This window comes from Pseudorca crassidens, chromosome 13 (assembly GCF_039906515.1).
Source record: "Pseudorca crassidens isolate mPseCra1 chromosome 13, mPseCra1.hap1, whole genome shotgun sequence".
In the NCBI taxonomy this organism is placed as follows: domain Eukaryota; kingdom Metazoa; phylum Chordata; class Mammalia; order Artiodactyla; family Delphinidae; genus Pseudorca; species Pseudorca crassidens.
The window spans coordinates 50,838,020-50,859,922 of NC_090308.1; the positions used below are offsets into that span (position 1 = coordinate 50,838,020).

A 21,903-nucleotide genomic window follows, 5' to 3' on the forward strand; every position below is an offset into this window, starting at 1 on the left:
AGCTTACAGCTCCCCAAATCAGAATAAGGGGAAATGGAAAACAGCCCCTGGCCCACATGCCCCCTTTCTTCCTGCCCCAGGAATCTAACACAGGACCAGCCTGCCTCTCTCTCCGCTCCTCTGAGCTGTTGACACAGGCTCCCTTCCCATCTCCCTCAAACTTTCCCTACGGAATCATTGACTGTTCCTTTTCCGGTGATGTGCAAAACCAGGCGTCAAGAGACGTAGATTATTTTTTCCTCTCCAAACACAATATGAAGGTCAAACGTGTCTCCAACTCATGGTTTAGGCACCAAGTAAATGACCCGAACTCTCCCTGAACCGCCAGGCATCCTGGGCCCTGGTGAGGTCATGCTTAGCATGACCAACGGGGAGGGTGGCCACTGGAGCCCACTGCTGGGTTCTGATTCTATTTGTGGACAGAAGCCCCCTTCATCGTCATGCCTCAGTTTTTTCTGACCGTGAAGTGGGGATGTGGTAATACCAGCACCTCCTTCACAGGGCTGCTGTGAGAATTAAGTAAGCAGATGTGTGTAAAGCTGGGGCCGTGCACAGAGGAAGCAGCTAATTCATTGTGAACCAGCTGAGGCCCCTCCTCTCGTGAGAAGAGCTCCATACACTGGTGGCAACTGTTCATTCCATCCACGGTTGAGAAGATAGAATAAGAGGTCCTTTCTGGGTGCTGAAGACTAACTTTCCATCTCTATGTGTGTCTGGGGGTCAAGGAATGATCTAATCTCCAAGGCTCCTCAGGGTAAAAGGTGTAACCCTCTGTGGCCTGGAGTCACCGCACATCACAGAAGCCCCAGGGCAGTGCTGCGTCTTCTCCCCTTGTGTCACTCCTTGTTTTCAAAAGCAGTCTGAAGATGTGCTGAACCGGGGGCTGCTGCTGGTACCTCCTCCCTTGAGCACCAGAAACAAAATGAAACTCCGAACACAGCCTTCCTGTGTCTGCCACACGACAGCTCAGGCTTCTGGGGTTCCCTGTCCTCTTCTCCCATCAGGCTGGTAGGAGAAAAGTACCTCAACTCAGCCAGCATTTTCTGTTCCAAGAGTGGAGAACAGCTCTTCAAAGATGCAAAATTAGGAAGACCACGGTGCCCGCCTTCGAGGGGCCCGGATGATGTGGGAAAGACCCTGTGAGAAGTGGTCTCGGTCCATTTAACCAAGAGCTGTGGGAGACAAGGAGGGGAGGGCGTAGGTGTGAGTCTCGAGTGCCTTCGCCCCCGGGCCCCAGCCCTGACATTTGGCTGTGCCTTGTGGGCAGGACCGGCCGGCACCTATAGGCCTGCTTGCAGCTCAAGTTGCCCTTCCAGTGTCAAGGGAACACCTGCAAAAAGAGGGTGGCTTTGCAAAGCTGTGAATCCAGGCTCCACATGTGCATTCATATAAACTCTGGAAACCTACAGAGAGAGCCTGCTGAGACCAAGAAGTGGTCCTTCTTTTCCACAGCCCCATCTTCCCGTTACATGTAAGCCCACCGGGGCGGGGGCTGTGAGCTGTGTTCGTTTCCAGTCTCCCCTCAGCATCACACATGGGGCCTTGTGTTCAGTGGGGCTTTGATAACCAACAGGGAATTCATTGCCTAATTTCTCAGAAAGCAGAGTGGCCTCAGCACATCCACACACCCAGTAAGACGTGGAGGGCAGTAACCATGAACACTCAACTCTCTGGCTTAGTTTAAAATGAGGGCCACTTTAGAACAAAGCTGAATCACTGCCAGCAACTTACAGAACTGAATTACTGCCACAAAATGACAATTCATGAAAATGTCAACAGTTTTTCTGCAGATTGGACGTGCAGCCTGGGCTCTGGCACCAGCCCCCCTGGGTTTGAATCCTATTCTGCAACTCACTGGCTGCGTGATCTCGGGCTATTACTAAACTCACTGGGCTTTCCGTTCTTCACATGCAATAAAGGGGAAATATCAGGACCTTCCGTGAGTAAGTGAGGCTAATGTACACGTACTCAGCACGTGCTCGTAATTATTGACATTATTATTTCTATTTCTCTCTGTACAGTTTTGATAGCCCAAGAGGATTCTGTATTTCAGGGAACACTGAGATTAAGAGAAGGAAGAGAAAGAGGAAAAGGTGTGCTGTCTGATGAGATGCCACGGAATCTTTTCTTGTTGGAACAAAGGGACCTTTTGTTTCCTGAAGGGTCAACATGTTTGCCGGACAATCTTGGACTACAGACAAAAGCAAAATCAATACCCTGGGCGATTGCGTCTATGGCCAAGTCCAGCTGAATAACGCTATCAGAGACTTTGCACCAGACAACCCCAGCTGGGTGCCCGCCCCCGCGTGGCCTCGGCTGGGGCTGAGGAGTTCCCATGGAGTCATAACCATAACCCCACACCAGGAGCCTCCGAGATCACTCAGGCTCCACGAGAGAAAGAAACCGGGTCACCAGAATCCACTCCTAGAATGGTTATATAGAGAAGATTGCTGATGGTGCCTAAGTTTTTTTTATATATATAAATATATTTATTTAGGTTTTTTCTGGCTGCGTTGGGTCTTCCTTGCGGTGCGCAGGCTTCTCGTTGCGGTGGCTTCTCTTGTTTCAGAGCACGGGCTCTAGGCACGCGGGCTTCAGTAGTTGTGGCACGCGGGCTCAGTAGTTGTGGCACACGGGCTTAGTTGCTCTGCTGCATGTGGGATGGTCCCAGACCAGGGCTCGAACCTGTGTCCTCTAAATTGGCAGGCAGATTCTTAACCACTGTGCCACCAGGGAAGTCCCAGTGCCTAACATTTTAATGAACATTTGTTTTCTGACAAGCTAAACCAACTCAGTGTGGACTCGACAGGTCAATTCACCTTTCTAGGCTTCAGTTTTTTTCACATGTAGAACAAGAAGATTAGGCTAGATCTTCATTGATTAGAACTAGGTATCAATGTACTTTCCATCTTAGAAACTTTCTGATGTTAATTCAGGTACCAAAGCAGAACCAGATCGACCCCTCTCGTTCACAGGAGCACTCCCGACCTACAGTGAAATGATGTACTAACGGGACCAAAGTCCACTGGGGAGGTTTGCTTCTGCTGCATGGTGCTTCCTGAGCCTTCGACCAGAACCCTTGGAACTGAAAAACATCAGGACTTGGAGAGCACTTGGGAAGGGACACCCCAGTCTACAGGCCCAAAAGCCCACTTCACACGCACTGTGTGCTGTCAACAATGGACACGGTGGGGAAGCAGACCCTTGAACAGGCCAGGTGGGCTCTTGTTTGCAGAGATGCAGGTTGGGAAGGGCCAGCATCACCCTGATATTTCAACATCTTTTAAAACTTACTAGCTTTATTTAAAAAAAAATTTCCCTGGGGGAAAGAAATGAACACCTTCTGTAACAAGGAAAATAACAACAATAGCCATAATAATGAGAAAAGCAAAATAAGCACATGTAAGTGCATTTTTCTTTCTTAGAGATTTATTTTTGTTTGATGAATCGGACACTGGTCAGGGAGAGAGGAAAATGCTGGGGGCCCCGCAGGGAAAGGGGCACCCAGAGGTGGGGCTTCTGCATCCTGCGTGGACAAGTTTGGTGTTAGGGTCGGTTGGTTGGTTTAATCGGCTGCTGGAAGTTTTCCTTTTGTTCACTTTTATAAATCTCTCCCCAGACTTGCGAGCTTCCCCTCCCTCCCGCCCCCTTCCCTTGCTCCCCAATTTCATTTTTAAAAAGCGAGCTCGCTCGCCAGGTGTGTCCCCAAGCTCTCACAGCTCTAATAAATAAGGAGCACCTGTAAAACAGTAGCTTGACTTGTTAAGTGACTCTGTACAAAGGAGGATATAGAAATACAGTATGTACACCGCATCCACGGCCCCGTGGTGCTTCAAGGCCAGCGTGACTCTGTCTTGGCCTCGCCTGCCCACCACACCCCACCGCCCCGCTGCTGCTGGCTCAGCGGCCTGTGGGCGGGGGCACCTGGACCCCTCCAGAGGGAACAATTGCTTTATTGGAGTTAGTAAACAGATACACTGAATCACAAGGTGATTTGATTTTTTTTTTTTTTTTTTAGTTTTCTTCTTTTTTTTTGTTTTTTTTTTCTTCTTTTTTCTTTTTTTTTTTTTTTTCTGTACTCATCAGAATGGGATACTCCACGACTGTCTCACCAACTCAGTGCCAGTACACATGCTCTAGAGGACTTCTGGACTCGCAGCTACAACTGTACAAGTGCACACAAGAAAATCTACCCTGTTATCCTCCACCCACTGATTGAGGATCGAATTGCACATTTCTCTTAACCATGACAGGAGAAAGCAAACAGTGAAACAGAATCATGGGCGAGCTTTCTCACTTTCCCTCCTGTTTTCATTGGTTTGTCCATACCATTCTAATTATCATGAAAGGGCTCTGCGTATAGAGAGATTGCTTCACTGACTTCCTGGATCACCGAAAGCCATCAGGGTTGAAATTTCATCCAAGTCTTTCCTGACGCCCAGCAAATATTCCCCCTCGGATTATTTTACACCTTGAGGGCATTTTGGTCTTCAGTTCAACACTCTTGCTCTGTTCCCAAATGGGGTGCTATTTAAGGGAATTTAAGGAGAAAGCTGAGAAGAATAAACATTTACCGAGTTCTCTTGGCATTCAGTCTCTGAAAAACCACAGTATAAACTATTCATGCTGCTTCTTACATCTGTCAGATCGAAAATTAAAAGCCATAAAAGTGTAACACTGAAAATATGGCATTAAAAAGGATAAAGGTGGCCTTTGTAAAAATAACAAGAAAAGTATATTAGCCAATAAAATATTTTAACTCTTCATTTAAAAGTGCATCCTAGGCAGGACAGAGATGAATCTGAAGCATTGGGACTCCAGTATGATCCCTCTCCGCCGTCAAAACGTGAACAGTATAGGTCCAAAACCGTACAATGCAAATCACAATTCTTCGTGTAGCAGCAAAACCACAGCAGTTTTTAAAAAGGTTAAAAAACGATTTTTGTTTTCAAATCTGTATCATCTTCCAGCCTCACCCTCTGAGCCTTGAAGATGAGGCAGGGAGAATACCTACATTGGTCCTTGTGGCTTGTTGGTGTTTTGTCGTTTTTTTTTTGTTTTTTGTTTTTGTTTTTTCTTTTAAACCAGGGGCAAAATCCCTAAGTTCCTCTGGGGAGAAGCAGAGATGGTGGCAGCAGGAAGGCTGGGCCCGCTTGGTGGGTCCAAGACGTGCTGGCTTCTCTGGGCTAGAGGCCACCGAGGGAGGGCTGCTTCCTCTGAGATGCTTAATGACAGGAAGCGGCTTTATTTGCTTGAGTTTTAGCCAGAGGGGGTGGTGAGCTGACCAGCTGGTGTCACTGGATGGCGAGACATGGTTTGCTCTGCGCCCTCTCTCCATGCAAGGTACCCTGTGAGTGAGCGTTCCTAGAAAAAGAGGAAAAGGGGTTTGTTAGAATCCACTAGACCAAACTACCCCCCACCCCCCAGGCTGGGGAGAACCCGGGCATGAGTCAGAGCAGCACACTCTCCAGCTGTCAGGTCAGACTTACAACAAGGCCCCAGAACTGGGGCGGCGCAGCCTGATTTCCACACAACTTTCATTCACGGTTCTGCGCAGGATCAGCCCTGCCAGCTTTGTGTGAGGAAATGAAACTCGAGTCGCTTTTTGGAAGACCATAATGAGCATGGAGCACCACGCCCTCACCCAAAGACTGCAGCAGCATCCTTTGCAACCCAGCAACAGTCACTCTCCACGTTACTGCAGGCTTAACTGGCAGGAGGTCTTTGGAGTTGCCCAAGGGCATCCCAAAGCCAGGCAAGGTCATCGGGGGACCCTGGTGTTGCAGACCTCAAGCCTGTACCCCGTGTAACAGCCCTAGTGTCTGCTGCAAAGGAGGAAGGCCATGAGATGGACTTTTTAGCATGTGAAAATTTCCTGGGGCACAGAGACCACTCTTCAGAGGTTTCCTACAGGGGCGACTGAGCTGGAAGAAGAGCCCCTCTCTGGGGTCTTGCCTGACAAAGGTGAGCCGCTCACATCACTTCACATCCAGACCAAGCATAGGACTGGGATCCCAGGGCAGAAGGTCTGAATAGGACTGTTGGGCTCTGCCTCTCTTATCCTTACTGGCTTATTTCATTTGCTACCAGTCCCTTGGCTTGAAACCTCCTAAGGACACTCCATCACCCCCAGGAAGCAGCCATTCAGAAGGCATCCAACTAAACTGTAAAGTCCCTGAGGTCTGGGGCTGTGTCTGTTTTGCTCAAACCCCTACACCCGGGGACAAATGTATTCAGCTCAACACACATTTGTCAAATGAATGAGAATCAAACAGCTCTTGTCCCCCATGTCCCAAAACGGTACTTTTTTTTTCCTGCCAATAAATGGGGATGTCAGATATGTGAATGGGAAAATTTGGCTAACGTGAGGTGGTGGGAGAGGACTTGTAAACATCTTTACAACTGTTGAGATTATTCCTAGACCAGTGAACAAATAATTTCAGGTGATAGAATGTAGAACTTGAAGGGACCCCAGAGATAATATACACAGTCTCCCGCATTTTATAGACGAAGAAATGGAGGCCACAAAGAGCACTGGAGAGTTCAGAGTGTCTGTAGCATGAATTTAGCAGAAGCGTGAGGAGGTCAAAATGCCCATTGGGAGGACTAGGTCCAAGCTTGTGCTTTGAACCCTGCTATCCAAATACTGGTGTTAATGGTAACCATAATAATGATCAGCCAAAAACAAGGTTTGAAAATCTGAATGTGCATGACAGGAAATGCCTGAGTTCCCCAAATCACATTAAATCACCAGATCTGTGTGCATTTAATATGTATATTAAATAACCAAAGTGAAAATGCAAAACACCACAAATATGCAATGGGAGTAGAATTACAAGGTCATGGAAACCTTTTCATTTGGCATGGTCAGATTTGGAAATGTGGCTATTTCTCTCAGAATAAAGAGCTCACTTTAATTTCTTTCTTTTCTTCCTCTTCTTTCTTTCTCTCTTTCTCTCTCTTTTTTCCTTCCTTCCTTCCTCCCTCCCTCCCTCTCTTCCTTTCTTTCCTTCTTTCTTTCTAAGACATAATGGTGGGAAGAGGTACAGAAACAAAAACACCACAAGCCACCAACAAATGAGAAGTCACAAAGGATTGGGAAGAGGCCTTGGAAACGGACCCAAATGGATCCTGAGACATACTGTAGCTGCTTCTGGGCAGGATTTACTTTTGTTTAGGAAGCACAGCCTGGAACTTGCTTTGGAGGGAGGGAAACCATCCCTACCTCTGGGCTTGGGACTAAGAGTGACCAAATCTTGTAGTCAGAGAGGAGCTCTGAATCCTTCTTTAAAAAAGGAAAAGGAAAAGAAACGGTGTTTAATGGTTTCTTCCAGTGACTGAGAAACGCCACCATTTTGAATTACTCACTCAAGAACGCTGCGACTGCTTTTTCAAGGGTGTAAATTGTTTCTTTAATGTAATCATGAACCCCCCAAAGAGGACTATTTCTCAAATAAGTTTCCTTACGTTGAAATCGCCTTTGGACAAAGGCCAAACATGGACAGCATCAGCCTACTTAGAGAAAATCTCAAGGCTTTCATAAGGGACTAGGAAAACGGGATTATAATGAGAGCCATTCTGGAACCTTAACTACAGCGTTTGCCATCCCAAACGCTCTAATAATCATTATCATTCTCTGGTATCTATTATTGTCTGGTAAATAATATGTGTTTTCCCCCGAAGTTCTACCGGGTGCAGCTGCACCGCACTCTATTGTTTGCAGCCCCACTCCTGCTGCCTGGAAAGCCTCCTCACGCCAAGCTTATTTCAAGAGAATGGCAAAGGGAGGATCTGTGCCGCTTCCTTCCCTCTCACCGCACACTTGCCGTGTCTGGGACACCCCCCCAGGCCAGATGGTGGCAGTGCAAGTCCCTCTCGGCGGATAACGTTTGAGGAGGGGGTAAACTGAAGGCCCCCTCCTCTGTCCTCCTGACTCTGGCTGGTTCAGGGCAGCCCCCATGCTGGTGACACAGGAATCAATGAAAATGAAGAACCAAGCTTGGGCATCACTTTCCTGACAGTTATTTGTTTGCAAGGTGTGAAACTCAAAAGTGGGGGACCTTGGAGTTTTAGAAAGTGATCACGGCAGGAAGTTCCAGAGCCCAAGTCCGTTCCGACTCAGCCCCTGCTAAGCAGAGGTGTCTTCTAGAACAGTCGGTCCTCTCTGTCTAAATTTCTTGGTCTGAGTAAAGGGGAAATTTCTACAATATGTGAGACAGAGACACAGGTTACAGCATGAACCCTATGTAGCCGTGTGACCTTGGACCTATTCCTTAACCTCCCCAAGCCTGGATTCTTCCTCTGTGAATGAAGGCATGGGTGAGATTTTCTATTACATCTTCCATCTCTCATATTCTGGGATTGTAGGATCTTTGGACCAAAGCCATCATCAGGTATGGTGGTACACAGTTATCCATGTATAAGAAAGACTATTCATTTCTCTATCCTGAAGTCCCAAGTTTCAGAAAGAGTCTCCTTCTTTCTATTAATCACATACACACACTCTCACCTTTGGCAGAGATTTATGGAGTGTCCCTTAATGCAGGGGGTTCTGGGGAAGTGGTTCCACCTGTGCCTCACATTCGGGTTTTCCTCTGAATTGGGGTTTGTCTGAAGGCAGGACAACCCAGGGTCCTGCCATGCGGAACATCTCTCTCTCACACACACACACACACACACACACACACACACACACACACACATCCCATCCCGTGGACCACGTTGCACCGTGTATGAAGACCAGCTCCACAGTGCGTGGTCTCCAGCAGGCATGTACGGTCAGCATCTGCAGAACTCCAGGCCCAGCTGCCCCTTCTGGCCAGAAGAATAAAGTCTCTCCCTCATGGACTCAGCTGCACACCAAGTGCCCTGAACAAGCCTCTGACCACCGGCAATTTCCCTTTCCATCAGGAAAGCATTGCTAAGAATGTGACTGAGTTACTTCTCCTTTATCACATAAGCGTTGTCAGAGTGTCATAGAGAACAAATATAGGCCTGAGTACTAATAACTTCTTTCAGTGTTGATACTGTCAACATACCATCATCCTCACCTTTTCTTCTTTGACCTTTACAGCCTAAGATGTACGCAGGTTGCATTTAAAAGGAAATTTTATAATTTCCAGGCAACCACTCCCAAAAGTAAACGTGTATCCAAAGAAACTGTCTGTCCTATTCTACATCCCATCATAGTCCCTCCACGGCACAAGATTTCACCTCCACCAGGCAGCCTGCCTCCATTAATCTAATCTGTTTTCTGAACTTTTATTCTTCTTTGCTTCCTCAAATACCTCTGTCATTAGCATAATCAAAATCCAGTAGGTCTGTCCTGTCTTACCTGTCTAGAAGGCAAGCTCTCCAGGTCCATCATATTTATTCCCCAGAGTCCAAAATCCCGTGGCATCAACCCTATAATGTACAAGAGATGCCCACTGCCAGGCCGGCTTGCCTTTGTCCAGTTACCCCAGCCCTGCCCGTGATGCCACTCGGGCACATCGGCCCATCACTTATCACGGTTAAATACAGCTATTACGTGCTGGCTTCGGCCACGCTGTTTATCTGGGACAATAATGAGTCCCTGAGGACTGGATTGCTCTCAGGTAGCCACAGCTATTCTGGGACGCTCACAAGGGTAGAACCCCGTGGTCAATGAACAGAGCCGCCTGCACCAGCTGATAAGGCTGGGTGTGATGCCAGACAGTGGTCTCTGCACCAAGCCCATCCCGGAAAGGGCTACGGCTTGCTGAGGTTTTGCCAAAAAATGGCTCCCTCTCTCCTCCATCGACCATCGCTTCACGAAGAGTTCTGAAATGGCTTTTACCAAGTTGGAAACCGTTTTCATTTACGAAGTGGATGGTATCTCTTTTCTTATAGCTTGCTAATTGATGAAAGTAATTTAAAAACATCGCTTCTCTAGCATGATTGCTATGGGAAATAACCCATGGTGAGGAGAGGGGAGTAGGGCCAAGGGTGAGCTCCAGCACCACTGAGCTGCCCACGGCCTGGCTCTGATAAGCTAAGGCTCAAATTATTTAAAAGAAAGAAAATTAAACCAAACATGAGGCCTTCTTTTCTTTTTTATAATTTTCCCCTTTAGCAATATCTCTTATTTTACTCTTTAATCAATTAAAATCCCACCCATACAAGACCCCCTGCTGAGATAACTCCATCTTTAATTTTTTGTTTTACAAATTTAAATTTCGGTTTTCTTTGCTTAGCTGGTTCTAGGAGTTAAATGGGCAGAGAGACCTGTTTATTCATATGAGTGGCCAGTGCTATCTTGCTGACCTCTACAAGATCTTGGGGGGGACAAAGAACCCTGAGCCACAGAACCCCCTCTTGTGCACTTGCAAAAGCCTTTATCTTCACCCTGGACAACGGATCTCTTCAGCCACCTCAAATCTTTTTTTAAAACCTGGGAGTTTAAGCTAAACAAATTACCCTGTCTCTGGTCCTTTTCTAAAAGCAGGCAGGGATTCATGACTAACTGCACACATTTTTACAAATGCACTGGAGCAAGTGGCTGCATGCATTCGTGAAAGAGAAAAATAAAATGAAGAATTACATGATATAGTTAATGTTTTACAAGAAATTTTGAATAAGAGCCTCAAGCCCTATGCCGCCTGGATTTCAAGACCAAGCACTTCCTATTATGGTTTGGGAAAGCTGCAGTGTTTTCAAAGAAAGTTACATTTACTGAGCACTTAATGTCAAATACTGCGCTAGGCACTTTTATATATTTATTTCACTTAAAAACAAATATATTTTATATACTTATTTCATTGACACAACAATGCTACGAAGTATTTATTACTGTCTCCATTTTACAGATGAGGAAACTTTCCCAAGAAGGTTAAGAAACTTACTTGCTCAAGGTCACCAGTTAGAAAGGGGCCAAGCTGGATTGAAGTCCAGCTCCTACAACCTCAAAGTCCATGCTCGCCTCCGAGTGCTATCCCCTAGCCCAGGTTTCACCTCTCCCCTTCCTCACCCTGACAAGCAGGGGTCACAATGTCAAAGTTGGCAGGGGCCTTAGAGACAGAACTCCGAGAAACTATTTGCTAAGAAATAATAATTGCATTTTCATTCAAGTCCTATCCAATACACAAACTAGCTGATGCCGGTTCTTGTGCCTTCCAAAAATTCTGCCTTGGACACAAAAGTAGATGTTTATTGTACTAAGATTGAGTCTGTTATTTATTTATATAATCTGAACACAGGCAGTCTAAGTTAAAAAAAAAAAAAAAGGAAAGAAAAGAAAAGAAAAAAAAGAACCTAGAGAAAAGAGCAGCTTTACATGGCAAGTAGCTATTGTCTATGGATCAACAGACTTTAAGATTTTAGGCTAGGTCTGGAAAAGAGGTCTGACACTTTACAACCAGCCTTTTAGCAGAAAGAGAGAGGGAGAAAGAGAGAGAGAGAGAAGGGCTTCATTTCACGGAAACTTCGTGTAAAAAATTAGAGCAAGCATACTGATTCCCTGCTACCCCCCTCTAACAGCCAAGGAGATGGAGCGTGTGCTTAATAATTGCTTTTCTGCAACCCTTCCACCCTTCCACCCCAGATGTTCAGGTACAACCTATTTCCTCTCTGAAATCAGCTGCCCGGTGTGAGGCAGTGATGCCGTGGGTAGCAAACGTATGACTCTGGTCCTTGGCACAGGGCGTGTAACTCAAGCAGCTCTGGTCGTATCCCGTGTCCCACTGAGGGGAAAGGCAGATGAGGACTCAGGTTCTAATCCTGGCTGCGCCACTCTGTGACCTTGAGCGTTTACTCTGTTTGTCCCAGTCCCTACTTATAAAAGTGGAACCAGACATCTTAGGAGAATTTCTGGAATCATTTCCCTAACCTCCGAGGTTGACAGCATCGAAATGTTTTGTTACCTCCCATTACACGTTGAGGGAAGACGTTCTGGGCTGCAGGGGCTACCATTACAATTCTTATAATGAGCACCTAGTATATATATGCCAGGTGGGCATTTTCCTTCTGTTATTTACACTGGAGCCTGATAACGCTATGAAGTATGGGTTATTATCTTCATTTTTTTTTGTATATAAGACATGCTTGGTGGTTCTGCAGGAAGATTCTGGAGCCAGGCTGCCAGTCAGATCCCAGCACTGCCATTTACTGGCCAGTGACTCTGGGTAGGATATTCAACCACTCTGTGCCTCAGTTTCTTCATCTATAAAATGGGTTTAATAATGGTAGCCCAGAGGGTTGTTGTGGGCATGTAACATCTGGAACACTGCTTACATATAGAGAGTGCTCAATAAACATTAGCCGTTACAATTATTAAATGAGAAAAAGTAGGCATAAAGAGGTTATAAAACTGGTCCAAACTCACAGCTGGTTTTCAGATCCAAGCAGACCTCACTCCAGCCCTGGACTCCTCTCCCAGGCATTGTAGCCTAATAGGACAGTAACTCCATTTCCTGGGCACCTCTACCTATGTTTTCTTATCTGCTCCTCCCAGCAGTGTTATGACCTTGAGACTGAGGCTTGGGGAGGTAAAGTCGCTTCCTCCTTCGCTTACTAATTGGCTCTGCTGGGATTTGAACCCAGGCTGGCCCAACCCCAAAGCAGAAGTCTGTATCCACTAAACCACACCGCTGCCTTCCTTCACTACCAGGAGCCCACTGTCACCACATGTGGAAGCTTCAGAAGATGTACGACCTGGGAAGTTACAAAAGATAAAAGGACATTTCCAAAAGTTGCCACACCACTTTAAACGTGCCTGCCAGCCCTGGGAGGATCTGATTCAGCTTCTGTGAAGGTGTCTGAGGTTGAGCAAAGCCACACAAGCCTTGTGGCTGCTCTTCATTCCAGGGACCGAGCTTTGGGCATCACTAGGGCCACCGTCCAGGCTCCACGTCCATCCTCAGGGAAGTCCTCTGCTAGGAGAGCTGCTGCCTGCCTTGTGCACCCATTGGGCGACCAACGGCCTGCACCACGCCCTGCCCCACTGGCCTAAGGCTCAGAGCAGCTGGGCAGTCAGAAGGGTGGAGCCCCTATTTCCACGGCAACCTGGGGCCCGGCCAGCATCCCCCTTGACTGAACTTTGGAATGTTGTGAGGTTTCCTTCCACTGTGTGCTATGAAACCTCTTAGGTCTGCTCTGGGCACAAAGAAGAGAGCTCATCCTCCCCTTGCATTGCCACAATGGCTTTACACGCGTAAAACATAGATGTGGCAGCTCTGGCGGCTCACACTGCAGCGATAACATCTCGCAGTGTTTAGAATCCACTGCTGGTAACAAGCCTGTCATCAGAATTCAGTGATCAGCTCAGCGATGCTAGTCTTTCTCTTGCTTCCTTTTCAGTGCACAAACAGCTGCTGAAGTAATTTTCCTCAAACACAGATTTCCTCCTGTCACTCCTCTGCTCGAGGTCGTGGTGACATTGCCTAACGTACAGAGTACAAGTGCTACAACCTTCCGCTCCACTGCCCACCTGCTCTCCTCCAGCCTCCACCCCCTCTCCGTCTGCAGCCGAGCCCTTCACTCCAGCCGAGCGAAGGGCAAGGTCATCCCTCACGCGACTTCCTCTTCTCCGCACCTGTGGCTCTTGCCATCCTACTGCCTCTTTTATTCCTCCACTCCCGACTGCAAGTTCAAGGCCCTCCCCAGTTTTAGAACCTAACTCCAAACTCACCTGCTGTATGGAACCCTAACCTGGTAACTCCATTAACTAGACCTCTCCTGACACTCTTCTCGTTCATTCACTCAATAAATACTCATGTGCCCATCCTGCCAGCCACAAGCTAGGTAATCAGTTACAACAATGTGTGAACTGCCCCCATTCACACCAAAGCCCTCACCAAAGCCCCCTGTCTACAGTGTCATATCTGTTTGCAGGTCCTGCATAATGCTTGTAATAGTGGCCTTGGTTACTTCTTGCCTCACTCAGGTTATTAGCTCCTCAAAACAAGTCTAATGAGACTCCTGCCACTGCCTCTCCCACTTTTTTTTCTTTTCCCTCCCTCCCTCCCTCCTTCCTTCCTTCCTTTCTTTCTTCCTTCCATCTCTTAATAACAGTGTCCCTGCATGGAGTCAGTATTCAATACAGTTAGTTGAAAATGGATGTGTTTTCCCCTCTAGGGAAATAAATGAAGACTATCTTTGAACCATAAATGAGTGAAAGGGGACTGCCTCCCTCTGTTCGGATATGATTAAGAGTTTATTAACTTTCATGGGTCGTAATATATTAATTAAGTATAAATTAACCATTCTAAATATAAGGTTTTTTTTAAAAGTTACTATCCCTGTGCATCACACACACACACACACACACACACACACACACACACACACACACATACACACACACACACACAGCTGAGACACAGAACAAGTTGATCGGAGGATCAGACAGTAGGAGGTGCTATCAAAATCAGAACCCTGAATGAGTGACCACTCAGCTTCATTTGCAAGGTCATAAGGTTTTTCCACAAAAAATTTTTCATAGTTTTTCAACTAGTATTTGGGATTCAAGTTGCTCAGACCTTGGTGGATATGAAAATAGACCTTCAGTCCCATGTTTACGATGTCACCGTATTAAATGAGAGGAATGGAGGGACCTGGATATATTTTTGGTTTGGCAAATTGTAAAACTATTTTTTTTCAAACATTTGGGGTTTGGCTAAAACCAAAACTTATTTTGCCAAGCACTTTGGCCTTAATTTTTAAACCCATGTGTATTTTAAAAGAAATTCAATCTATATGTTTCTGACTCATTTACACTTAACTCATGAAAATGCTGTTTGGTAAGAGCTATTAGATGTCCAAGCAAGTTTATGAGCCCTTTTAAGCCTTCTTTTCCTCGTTCTTGCCAGAAAGTTGTATTTTGCCAGCCATAAAGAGTGTGAGCCCCAGAGGCCTGTGGTCAGTTTGAAATTTATAACCTCTGAAGCTTAAATGGATTCTGACTTGGAAAAAGGTTTTTTCGCTCTCCTCTTTTTCATATTAAGTGCTCGAACAGGCTACTTATGATAAAGATGGGATCCTGTGTCTCAGTTTCCAAGATGGCTGAGGGTGAATAGTGAAGAATTCCATCTAACCACCAATAAACTGCCTCTAAGACATTTTGGAGGAACAATACGACACTTTAAGTTCCTCTGGACACAGATCCAATACTCTAGTGGAAAGTTTTACTAATTACTCTCAGGATAAGAAAAAGAGGTAGGAATCAACATGATTCAAGTTGAACATTTTATCTTTGGGGGACTTGGTAATTCTTTAAAAAAATCACAGACAACCAATCCTGTTTATGACTTCTTATACATTTAAAAAATAAGCTGAATCTACTAAAAACGACATTTGAATTAAAACCAGAAAAGCAGGAAGAACGTGCATGCGTGCTGCAGTGACTTCACCCTGTATCTACTGGACGCTCAGATGATGCTCAGATACCACTCAATTGTAGTATTCTAGTGGGAGAAAGCTTTTGGATAAAGTACTTAAAAATGGCTTATAAATATTTAAAGTATAAGCATCTAACAAATCATAATGACAAAGTTTTACATTTAACCACATGTGCTCCAAATATCTTGAAATTAGTCTAAATATGGGTTTAAAATATCAAAAGGGCTTGTTGATGGGATGCAGAACTTTGCAGAGAAACTTAAACCTGATCATTCTTGCTCTCACAACACCCAATAGGCACAATTTTTAAAGTGTGCGTGTATAGATTTCCTTAGAAAAAGATCATGCTACGGTCTGAATTTCCAAAACAAGAGTTGAAGGATGAAATATAGGGTTTCCCCTTCTCTCACCAAATGCAACTTAGCCACTTTGCTTCTAGATAATTTGTTATTGTAGGTTGGCTCAAATTTAAGACAGTAACATCTTAGAAACAGTTGGAGAACGAAGCCAGCTGCAAGGAGGATATCATTACAAATTGAGACACATGTTATATGGGAATACCATTCATTTTCAATACCAAAAACATGTCTGGGGAAATAAGCCATGCAAATGAGGGAGAGATATGCTTTTTAATTGCATTTTTTGGACATTAGGTCAATGTTTCATATCCAACGGGTCCATAATGTATGTTTCTCCCTTCTGTTCTTCTGTCGCATTCTTACTTCCCTTTTTACCCAAAACAAAACACAGCTTGCTATCGAAGAAAGACAACAAAGCAGAGGTTCAAAGGGGGAACTGATGAGACAGCCAGCGTTGCAGCCAACTGTCTGGATGGAATGAGGCCGGGGAGTGCCGGACAGCTTTGATTGACCCAGTCCTGACCCCACGCCCACGTGGAAAGGCAGTTCTGCTCTCGTGTTCCCTTCTCTCTATTCAGACTTGTGTGTTTGGTAAAATTGCACAAGCATATTGTTGCTTATGGCCACAGCTCAGTCCTAGGAGCTCAGAGTTAAGGGATATCAGGAGCTACTTGAATGGTGTCAATTTAAGAATGTTTAGTACACTCAGGAGCTTTTTTTTTTTTGCGGTACGGGCGCCTCTCACTGCTGTGGCCTCTCCCGTTGCGAAGCACAGGCTCCGGACGCGCAGGCTCAGCGGCCATGGCTCACGGGCCCAGCCGCTCCGCGGCAATGTGGGATCTTCCCGGACCGGGGCACGAACCCGTGTCCCCTGCATCGGCAGGCGGACTCTCAACCACTGCGCCACCAGGGAAGCCCCACTCAGGAGCTTTCTAAAGCACAAAAGGTGCTTTAAAAGTTTTGTTCTCATGTCCTTTGCTTTTGCTCCGGTCGTTTTCACTAGAATCTTTTAAATGACCCCCTTGAAATAATTTGTGTGCGTGCGTTTCCCCTCCTTGCTGATGGCTGCACATTCTCAATCCTGATCCCACCCTACTTTTTTCTCAAGCAGAATGCTGTGGAAATCCGTAAATCTAGAGAAGAGCTCTCCGTGGTTAGTACTGCAAGCTGGCATCTGAGATGGCATTTACTCCTTTTCCTTGAGAATGGGACCCTGTTAGATGATACCAGTGCTAAATTGTTTATCTTTTAAACTAATTTATTTGTTTCTCTGAAATGAATTCCTTTTATGTTTTTGAGGCATTTGTAAAAAAAAAAAAAGTTTACACATGCAGAATGCATTGCCTTAACATGCAGCCATGTATATTTAAACAAGCAACTGAAGGATACAAAATAATTCTGGGTGGGATAGGGTGAAGGAAAACAGAATGGCCACCCTCTGTCCCTTTGACACAATCTCTTCAACAAGAGAGTCTGGAAAAGGCAGAGTGTTGGTGGTGGATGGTGTTCTACTACATGAGGTAAGTGTTCCAGGCTGCAGTGGATTTTGGTCCTCAAACACCTCTGCCCCTCTGTGATGCTTGTCTGCATGAAGGTAGGTGTAAATGATTGAACCAGGATGCCCAGGAAGTTGCTCGAGCCAGCAAGGGAGTGATTCATTGGAAACCAGACAGGGAACTTATTTCTAGTGCCCTCCTGGGCGATGGCTTGTTGGTAGCTGGTTGAATGCTTTCACCTTTCCAAGCACACCCTCTCCAGGTGAAGAAGCATGCTAGGGAGCTAGGGGGCTTGGTAGAGCTCCAAGACATGGCCATGCCAATGCCCTGGTGTTTACTGATCTGTCCACTTCTCCGACTCAAGCCATTCTCCTCCCTTGGCCTCAACAGCAGGGTAGAAGGTTTTCCACTGAAGGACAGCATCTGCCTGTACAGCACAAACTTTGGAAGTCCAAGTGCTGGGGAAGTGTCTAGCTTGTTTCTTTCCTTGCTTCCCCTTTCTTCTTTCCCATAGGCACTCACAAGTTATAGTAACTTGAAGAAAAGTCTATCACCCTTTGCATTTTGTCACTAAGGCAATCTTATTGAGGCAAGGGTCCACAGCAAAAATTGTTAAAAATAAATTCCAAGTTTTAAGGGAAACTTACAATTAATTCAGCTTCCTCAGAGTAACAAGAAAAATTTCTGCTCAGGTATTGCTTGGTGATAATATAAAATAATCTTTCAGAGATGTAAGGCATACTTTTCCTGTAGCCAAAATCTATGGACTGCTCCTCCCAAGAAAACACCTCCGTGCACAAGCACATAAAGCTTTCCACAAAATTCCAGAGGGAATAGCTGAAGGCTATGCATGGACAAGTCTATGGAGACCAGCTCCGGGGAGCTGACACACAGATCGGGAGGTCTGTAGATCAGGGCCAGGACTCGCGCTGCACTGCCTGACCCTGAGGATCGTCGCTAAAGCTCGCGCACTAAGCACTTCTCTTCCCTCACCCTAGCCCCAGCCCTGCTGAAGATGGAAGGCTATGGCTACATCTGAAAGAACTAAATACCCGGTCACATATGTCATTTCCTATCCCATCATAATCTGATTGAAATAATATCTAAAGCCAGGTGCCTGCACATTAAAACCCTCCTTCAACCCCCTTCTCCTAAAGGTTAAAAGAGACCTGGCAACACTGAACGAGATGTGTCTAAGGCCAACCTTGACACTGTTCATCCAGAAAATTCTCCTCTATGAGTCTCAAATGATCACAGCAAGCACTCTCTCAGGTCCTCACCACTCACACGTGCGCATGACGCAGACCTGGCCGTTCCTCACTGCTGGCTCTCTGAATAACCTATACCTAGAGCTGGGCAGCCATCTGCATCCTGACAGACGGGCAGAACTTGAACATCAGGGATTACGTCACCAATGAACGTTTCCAATAACCAAGTATTAGAACATTAAAAATCTCAAGTCTGGCAGAGATCTGAGCACACCCTACTTGTACTGATTTCCTCCTCTCAGTCACAGTTTTTCCTCTTTTCCTTGCTTTCGTAGTCGGCACCCACAATCACATTTCAACTGCCTGGACTTGACTTTGCAGGCAGCCAATCCTCTCAAACTTCTCAGCTGGAGAAACCAAACCGGCAAAAAGTTACCTGCCACCTCCACCCTTGCGGCTTTCCTAATGAGGCGAGTCCCCTGCCCCCTTCTTGAAATAGTCCTTTCTGGGATTGTGGCTCCATGGCCAGACTAATAATTAAACTCTAAACTCCAAAAAGTCAAAACTACAGCCCCTCTTCTTCGGCTGTCCCAGAGAAAACAAAAAGTGGAAGGAACTCTTGCTGTTGAGGCTAGGGGAGCATCTCGGAATGGGGGCCGGGGACAAGACTGTTGGATTTTCTTTCTGGTTTTAAAAACACATAAGGAATTTGGGAGTCACAAAGGTGGCAAGTTCTTGGTCTTGCCGCTCCTCGGGAATGGAAAAAGTGAGGGTGAAAGGGTTACTCATGGTACACATTTTTTCCATTGATTATTTTACTTAAAGAGAAGATGTCATTTCCCTGGAAAATCAAGGAGGGGGGGATATTTGCTTTTGAATATCTTCAAACATTTGCAAATGGTTACTCTGAACTCCCCAATGTACCATAAACAAGTGTAAACTGTAGAAATTCAGAAAATGTACAAATACAAACAGCTATCCCCCAAGCTCAAAGGCAAAGACAAAGAAAGGAGTATTCCATTTATAAATGGAATTCTTTGTGGAGAGAACAGTTCGGGAAATGTTTATACATTGTTTCCCTTATTATTTGGGGGGATTTTTTTTTTCAGCTTACAGAAGCATCTTAAAAGTTGAAGATAAAAGGAAGTTTCCAACCTTTTAAAATCGTCGACTAAACTTAATTGGTTCTGCATCTAGGAAAATATCTGCTCATTTAAATCATTTGTAATCATATCAACAAACCAGAATGCATAAAGTCAGGTAACTGGGAACAGAATAACTTCAAAATGGAAAAAAGAAAACCCTGCGATTTGCCAAGAACTAGCAAAAATGATGACTTCTTTGAAGGTAACTGTAGCTGCCTGGATTACTGATTTCAAGACACAGTCTGCTTTGAATCTATTTTAAATGATTTTTAAAAATAGTAATACAGTATGAAAATGGTGGGCATAGTGAAAATGAAGAACCCAGACGAAAGTTACTGACAATGAGTCACCAACAAGCACAAGGAGAAATCACTCACCTGCGCCTCACCCACCACAACTCAGCCCAGGTTTGGTTTTGTTTTTTTAGTGCTTTCCCCTTTGGCTTTAACTTGTCACCAAACAGTGTTCACTGTCAGGGCACAAAAGCCATGCAGTTCTTTACTGAACAGATGCATTTCCAGGTTCCATAACCATATGCATAGGCTGGGTTTCTGAAGGCATAGAAGAAAAACAGCACCACGTGTGCACAGAAAATCAGGAAGGGTCAGAGAATGGGAGTGAATTACGGCAGGTTGAGACTGTGCTGTGAGCTGACACGGAACTACAGAGGGCAAGAGGCAATGCGATTTAGTGGAGCAGAGGCGTTCTTCCCCACCTTAAATCACTCGCCTTGTCACCCCACTGGAGCTGGCAAAGCCTGAGAGTCTCTGGCTTTAGAGAAAAGCTGTAATTTCTTGCGGGACCCATCATAAAAAGAATTTTCCAATCTCAGGGGGATATGGGCAATTTCATCATTGCATCTTCCGAAAATGACTGAAGCCAGGTTAATATTTTTAGTAATGACTCTGGTCCACATACAAGACCCTAGCCTGACTCTTTATTCAGAAACATATATCATCCAAATAGCCATCATATATTTAATGCTTTTATATTCTTTTGACCCTATACTACTTATGGACTAGTGACACTCTTCCTGACCTGGTCACTTCTCACTTTAGCAATGGTAGTAAAATCTTTCACCCTCTCGTTCTTCCTTTAATGTCACACACTAGAATGTGTTTAAAATTACAATTCCTGATGCTTTTCTGGCTTTCTAAAGGCCATCACTTTTTTTTTGTCCCACATCTTCCCATTACTCACTGCTTTGTCAACCAGATTAAATTACTCTGGTAGAGAAATCAGGGGCATTTTCAATTGAGGTGACTATGAGAAGGCTGAGACTGTCTTTGGAGAGCAGAACTTGCAGATATAAAATCAAGGATTGGTGAACTGATTTTTAGTATTCTGCTCCTACTGGCAAAGCCATCAGTGGAAAAGGAAGCCTCAGACTATGGTGGCTGAGAAACCCTTCTCACACCACCCAGTAAGGCCCCTTTCACTGGCTCTGAGCTTCCCAAGCAAACTCCTGGCTATAAGTGAGGTAGGTGCCCATGTAAATATGCTGACTTAGAGACAATGGTTTGGACACACCACATCAAGTGTGCTGGTCCACATCTATATTTCCTACCGTGGAGTAATGGGTTGGTATTCTAGGTTTTTCATTGTTGTTGCTGAAAAAAAAAACTGAGCACGCTAAAAACAAACAAACAAACACCATCTAAACACTTAGAGAAGTTGGTAGGTAGGCTTGGTTTTTGTCTAGGAACTTTCCCCCAAGGCAACTGAGGTGGATAAAAGAATTTTATCAAGTAGGGTAATAAAGGGACCAATTAACCTATTCTCCTACAGTGGTTCAAAGAAAATGTAGCCCTGGAGTCAGACAGCCTACATTTGAATCTCAATGCTGCTTATTAACTTGGTAATCTTGGGCAAGTTACTTAATTTCTATGTCTTAGTTTCCTCATCGGTAAAATGAAGACAATAACAATTGCCAAATGGATCCTGACCCAAATAAATACTGAAAACCACTTAGAGAAGGACCTGCACATACAAACGTGAGCAACTGTTCTTCCTAGAAGGTCCACTTCTCCTACCCAGGCCTCCTTCCTCCCCGGTGTACATTTCCACCAGACTATAAGTGCCTTGAGGGCAGGCACTGCACCATATTCACATTTGTAACCCCCAACTCCCGGAAAGAGCTGTGCATAAGTTATGTGCTCAGTAAATATTGATTTCCCTTCCTTTCCTCTCCACAAATAGTTGATAAACTTCAGCAGAACATTAGCCTGTTTGCTGTCCTTGTGGACAGAGGAGAGCGCTCAGGCTCTGGATCCAGCAGGCCTGAGTTGAATAGTGGTTCCCTCACTTACCAGCTCTGATTTGGGCAACATCTCCAAGCCTT

At 45.3% G+C, this 21,903-nt stretch overlaps 1 protein-coding gene across 4 annotated transcripts in view; it reads right to left on the bottom strand.

Annotated features, from left to right (window-relative positions):
* Positions 1 to 3,407: 3,407 nt before the first annotated feature.
* The window catches only part of SOBP (sine oculis binding protein homolog), a 159,744-nt gene continuing 141,248 nt past the window's right edge, over positions 3,408 to 21,903 (bottom strand). For all 4 annotated transcript variants that reach the window (XM_067702432.1, XM_067702429.1, XM_067702431.1 and 1 more), the window contains one exon: positions 3,408 to 5,364. The gene's annotated coding sequence lies outside the window, so the exon portion shown is untranslated. The remainder of the gene's footprint in view (positions 5,365 to 21,903) is intronic.